At 40.7% G+C, this 5,689-nt stretch overlaps 1 protein-coding gene across 2 annotated transcripts in view; it reads left to right on the forward strand.

Moving 5' to 3' along the window:
* The window catches only part of SLC24A1 (solute carrier family 24 (sodium/potassium/calcium exchanger), member 1), a 45,049-nt gene that overhangs the window by 5,770 nt on the left and 33,590 nt on the right, over nt 1–5,689 (forward strand). Inside the window, exon 2 of one of the 2 annotated variants that reach the window (XM_011968249.1) lies at nt 1,758–1,858. The gene's annotated coding sequence lies outside the window, so the exon portion shown is untranslated. Of the gene's footprint in view, nt 1–1,757; nt 1,859–4,858; nt 5,020–5,689 lie in introns of those variants that run through there. The other variant, XM_011968241.1, reaches the window with a different exon arrangement.

Genomic DNA, 5,689 nt, shown 5'->3' on the forward strand with positions numbered 1-5,689 from the left:
TGTTTTGGTTACTGTGGTCTGGTAGTATAGTTTGAAGTCAGGTAGCATGATGCCTTCAGCTTTGTTCTTTTTGCTTAGGATTGTCTTGGCAATGCAGGCTCTTTTTTGGTTCCGTATGAATTTTAAAGTAGTTTTTTCCAATTCTGTGAAGAAAGTCATTGGTAGTTTGATAGGGATGGCATTGAATCTATAAATTACTTTGGGCAGTATGGCCATTTTCACGATATTGATTCTTCCTATCCATGAGCATAGAATATTCTTCCATTTGTTTGTGTTCTCTTTTATTTTATTGAGCAATGGTTTGTAGTTCTCCTTGAAGAGGTCCTTCACATCCCTTGTAAGTTGTATTCCTAGGTATTTTATTCTCTTTGTAGAAATTGTGAACAGGAGTTCACTCATGGTTTGGCTCTGTTTGTCTGTTAATGGTGAACAGGAATGCTTGTGATTTTTGCACATTGATTTTGTATCCTGAGACTTTGCTGAAGTTGCTTATCAGCTTAAGGAGATTTTGGGCCGAGATGATGGGGTTTTTAAAATATACAATCATGTCATCTGCAAACAGGGACAATTTGACTTCCTTAGTTCCTAATTGAATACCCTTTATTTCTTTGTCTTGCCTGATTGCCCTGGCCAGAACTTCCAACACTATGTTGAATAGGAGTGGTGAGAGAGGGCATCCTTGTCTTGTGCTGGTTTTCAAAGGCAATGCTTCCAGTTTTTGCCCACTCAGTATGATATTGGCTGTGGGTTTGCCATAAATACTTCTTTTACTAGAGACAGGGTCTTGTTATGTTGCCCAGGATGGTCTTGAACTCCTGTTCTCAAGCAATCCTCCCTTCTCAGCCTCCCAAAGTGCTGGGATTACAGGAGTGCACCACTGCATCAGGCAAAATTCAAAGTTTCAAAATAGATGAAGTGAAAAATAAGCATTTGCTTTCTTAGAAGCAACCATACATATATCCGTGCCTCAAGTATGATTCTAGCTACTGGGTTGGAGAAGTGAAATATCAGAGTCGTTGTTTGTTTTTGTTCATTCTATATCTATTGGTGACAGAAGTATAGCCATTCTTACATATGCTTTGCAAAATTGTCTCTACATATGTATGTATATATGTGTATGTATATACATATTATATATACTATATAACATATATAATACTTTCTACCTAAATGCAACAATATTGTATATACTGTTCTGCATCTTGCTTTTATTGTTATTGATTTATTAATATATCTTGGGCATCACATTCATTCCTTTTAACTGCTATATATAATTGACTGTCGTAAAGATGTGCTATTATCATTTATGTAATCAGTTTCCTATTGACATTTAGATTTCAGTTTTTGCTACTACAAGCAAAGCTGGAAAGGGCCTGGTAGACTAATATAGGGGCTTTTTCTCCAATTGAGGTGGGAAGCCACTGGAAAGTCTGGCATACAGGAGGGACATGATCTGATTTACAGTTTAATAAGGTCACTTGGGCTGCTATACCTGATTTACACATCCTCACCGGTATCTTTGTTGGCATTGGGTGTTATTTAAATTTCTTACTCTTTGTCAGCTTACAGGAAAAAAAAAGGTATCTTGCTGTGCCTCAATCATCATTCCTTTATAAAGTCAGATTTAACGTGGGAGTTTTACTTAGTGGGCTGTTTCTCTTACTTTGAGGGGCTTTGTGAATCATACTGGGACTGTGTGGTTTCCTGCTTGGCCACACTGAAGTCCTCTGAAATCACCTCTCTGACCTTTTCTCTAGGCCTCTGGCATCTCCAGAAGGGCACTTGGCTATAAGGATGAAATCCTGTCTCTGAGCTGCACTCAGTGTGAAGTGCCACCACCTGCATCTCCCTGTCTCAGGTATGGTTCTAGCCACTGGCTTGTAAAGATGTATCATAGGATGTTTGGGGACTTATTTTGTTGTTTTCCACCAGTGACAACTATACAGCCATTTTTAATCCTATAAACAATATAATATGCACAAATAAAACAATAGAAACAAAAGGCCTTAGGCTGTGACATTGTACAGGTTGGACAGATCAATGTGCTTTTCCACAGATCCTCTCACTGTTACTCTAATAGCAATTCCATGAGGAAGCTTGTCTTTCCTGATTTCATAAATGAGGAAGCTGAGAATCAGAGACCTTAGGCTTGCTTCTCGTCAGACTTGTTACTTCATTAGAGGTTTCAAAGCAGTACCTGTAGGTTAAATTCAGCCCTCAGACTCATTTGTTTGCTTCTTAATATTTTTAAATTGTTTGACATTGGAATACCTATCGGTGGGTCATTTATTCTCTGTCCAGAAATAGCCCCCAGCACTCCCCAGTTACTTAGAAAATGATTGATGTAACTTATTTTTATCTACCCAGGACCTAAAGGCATTAAAATTTGCAACCCATCAATGCTTGCTGTGTGCCAGATTAAAAAAAAAACACAAAAGAAATAAAATTTGCGACCCTTTCAAATCTTGTCTACTTTCCACTGTACAACTGTAGAGTCGGTTGCAACTCCTGATGTAGGCCCAGAAATAAACCAGCCTTAGCCACAAACCCTCCATGTCAGATGAAAAGTCTCGTTCCCTCTTCTTTCTGTTTTAATAAAAGTTAGGAAAGGCCTAGAGCTTTGGAGGGCAAGGAAAGGCCTCCTTGCTGTCCTGCCAAACCTCTAAGATCTGCCTTCCTCACCCCCTTATTTTATCATGAGGGTCAGAGCCAGATCTGCCCCATCAGTTCTTCCATCCTGTTCCAGGGGAGGGTATAAAATGAGGCAATTTTATAGAGCAAAACAGATCAGCTTCCCCTTCTCAGTAGTGCTGGCCATTCTCCAGCCATTTGCTCTCAAAAGGTCATGAACTTTTCGAGTGGGCATTCTCCTCTCCATCCCCTCAGGGGCTCCATCTCTGAGCATCTTCCTCACTGGGTTATGCTTTTTATGTTTAATATATATTAAATATATTTAATTTAATAAATATGTTTATAATATAAATAAATATATAAATTAAATATATTTAATAAATAAATTTATTTATAAGTAAATTTATTTATTAAATACATTCATTGTTTGCCAGGCACTGTTCTGGGCTCTGGGGATTCAGTGATGAATAAGACAGGCAAGGTCCCTGTCTTCTTGGAGTTCACCTGCTCTAGTAAGAGTTGTACACATTAATCAGGTGATTGCACAAATAAATGCACAGTAGAACATTGTAACAGTGAAATGCATGGAGTCCTGCTGACCCCTCTAACACAATCTGATTGTGATACCTGCTGACCCCTCTAACACAATCTGATTGTGATACCTAAAAGCAGAATAACAACAACAATAGTACCCGGCACTGTTAATATGTTTTACAAATTAATTAATCCCCACAACAACCCTATCAAACAGGTAATGTCATTATCATTCTCATTTTACAGGATGAGAGGTTTATAGCAACTGAGAAGTTAAATAACTTGTCCAAACTCACATGGCTAGTACAGAGGATGCTTCCATTCTTGGTTGAGCAGCCAAATTTCCTGCTGAATTTCAAAATGTGCCAGAATCCCATGATAATAAGACAGAAGAAGCTGTGTTTACCCCCAACAGGTAGGATTTAGGTTAGACTCCAGGAAGAACTCCTTGGCAACATTTATGAATATATGAGAGAAAGGAATCACTTTTCTGAGTATTTCCTTCTCCCCTGAATTTTTTATATTGAATAAACAACATTGTAAATGTAGAGGAGTTGTTTCAGAAAAAAAGATCACTCGTTTTACTTTGTGAATTATGTTCCTTTTTTCATCTTTCTGGGCCAGTTTGAGACTGTGTTACACAGTGGCATGAAAAGGGAAAGAACTAGGTTTGGTTCTGCCCACAGCAGCATAAAGGCAAGGACGTGTAACTAGCAGACCTTAGGCCCTGACCCCAGGCTTCCAACATCCAGAGTGACCCCAGCATACTCAGAGATGAAGCCAGCTCTTCCACAGTGGGTGGGTACTCCTGTAGGCTTCAGCAGAGGGATCTGGTGACCTTCTTACTGTTCCAGGCCACTCAAGGTGAAGCAGGGCAGAGGTGAGGCTGTGAGGATTACCTGCTATTTCAGATGAAAGTAACCCAAAGCATCACGCACCCAGGTACTCTGGAGGAAACAGGAAAGGGAGAAAGGGACAGTCAGTAAATATCAGGCTGAGTTAGCTGAATGATTGAAATGGCTTCCAGATCAATGGTTAGGATGACGAGATCCCCACTACCTTACCCTACTCCCACTTTGATCAGCTCCAAGTCATGGACTTGAGGTGCAGGGAGCTCAGCATGCCAACTCCTCAGGTATCTTGGGATGTCCCAGCCTGCTCTGGGGAGATCCGTTAGTGCCCTCTACACCAAGGATTTCCTTTAGGCCTAATAAAATAGATTTCATGTATGAATTGCTTTGAAGTTTGCACGGTGTTTTCTCTATAATCTTTGTTTTTTATTTTGATTCTCACATTCACCTTACAGATAGGTAGGACAGATATTATTATCCCCACATTTACTTGTAGGTTACATTAGAATCACACAGCAGCAAGTCGAGCCTAATGCTAACTGAGGCCTTCTGATCTCTTAAGCCCCAGGCACCTTCTGAATCTTTCCAAAACTTTCCACCATCTAAGCATGGAAACCCTAGACCACCTCTCATTCTCATAGCTTAGAAACAAGTTTGAGAAATCTCCCCAGTTCCTCCACTGACTTTGCGGGCCCACAGTGAGCCTATCTGTGTCCCCGGTGGAAGGCCCACTCTCTCAGGCTTGGTCAGGCGCACTGGGACCCAGAACTTGTGCAATGCCCTGATAAGCTTCTTAGAGGAGGTGGGTATTAGCCACGATCGGATATTCTTCCCCTGAGCTGCCCTTCACACCTGACCCTGCCTTGAATTAGGATTCCATAGGAGAGCTGGGGGCAGGAGAATGGGGTGTTCCCTGCTGTCCAGCTTCAGACCCACTCTTTGAGATCTTGGATTCTGACGAGTTTCCAGAGCTGAGAAGACAGCCAGATGCCAAGATCTGAAGGTAAATGATGTAATTAGGTAGGAGTGATCAGCTGGGGTGCCAGCTCAGCTCTGTTACATAACACAGGAACATCAGAAAGAGAGAGACCCTCTGAAATTTCTGTTGGAGATACAAGTGGGCTTGCTGCAAAGTGTTGAGTTCATGGCAAGGATCGGGGGGCTGCAGGGAGATAGTGGAAAGAAAATTACAGAAATCAGGGACAAAGAAGGAAGTTCACTTATTCCTACATCTCCTTTTGCTTGTCCCTGTCTTGCTTTTTAAGACAAGTGCCTTTGCATGTCCAATTAGTGTGGCATGCAAGAAAGAAAGGGGAGTTAGGAGGCTCATCTGCTTGACTACTCACTAGCTGTGTGATGTTAAGCAAGTCACATCTCCTCTCTGGACCTCTGTGTTTTCATATCTCAGACGAGGAGTTGTACCAGACAGATTCCATGGGTTACTCAGCTCACTTCTAATATATCATATGCAAAACCAATAATTTCCAGTTATTGTTTTGTAGTAGTGTGTGGACATTAATTAGAGATTTAATAAATACTTACTTAGGCTGGGCCTCAATACCCTTCTTTATAAAATGAGGATTCTTTGAGGGCCTTTCATGTTCTTCCCTCCTTCATTCTTGTGTAAAACTAACCTTTCTGTTCAGTGCTTTTCTTTTTTTTTTTTTTTTTTT

This window comes from Mandrillus leucophaeus, unplaced genomic scaffold (assembly GCF_000951045.1).
Source record: "Mandrillus leucophaeus isolate KB7577 unplaced genomic scaffold, Mleu.le_1.0 Scaffold12, whole genome shotgun sequence".
Classification (NCBI taxonomy): domain Eukaryota; kingdom Metazoa; phylum Chordata; class Mammalia; order Primates; family Cercopithecidae; genus Mandrillus; species Mandrillus leucophaeus.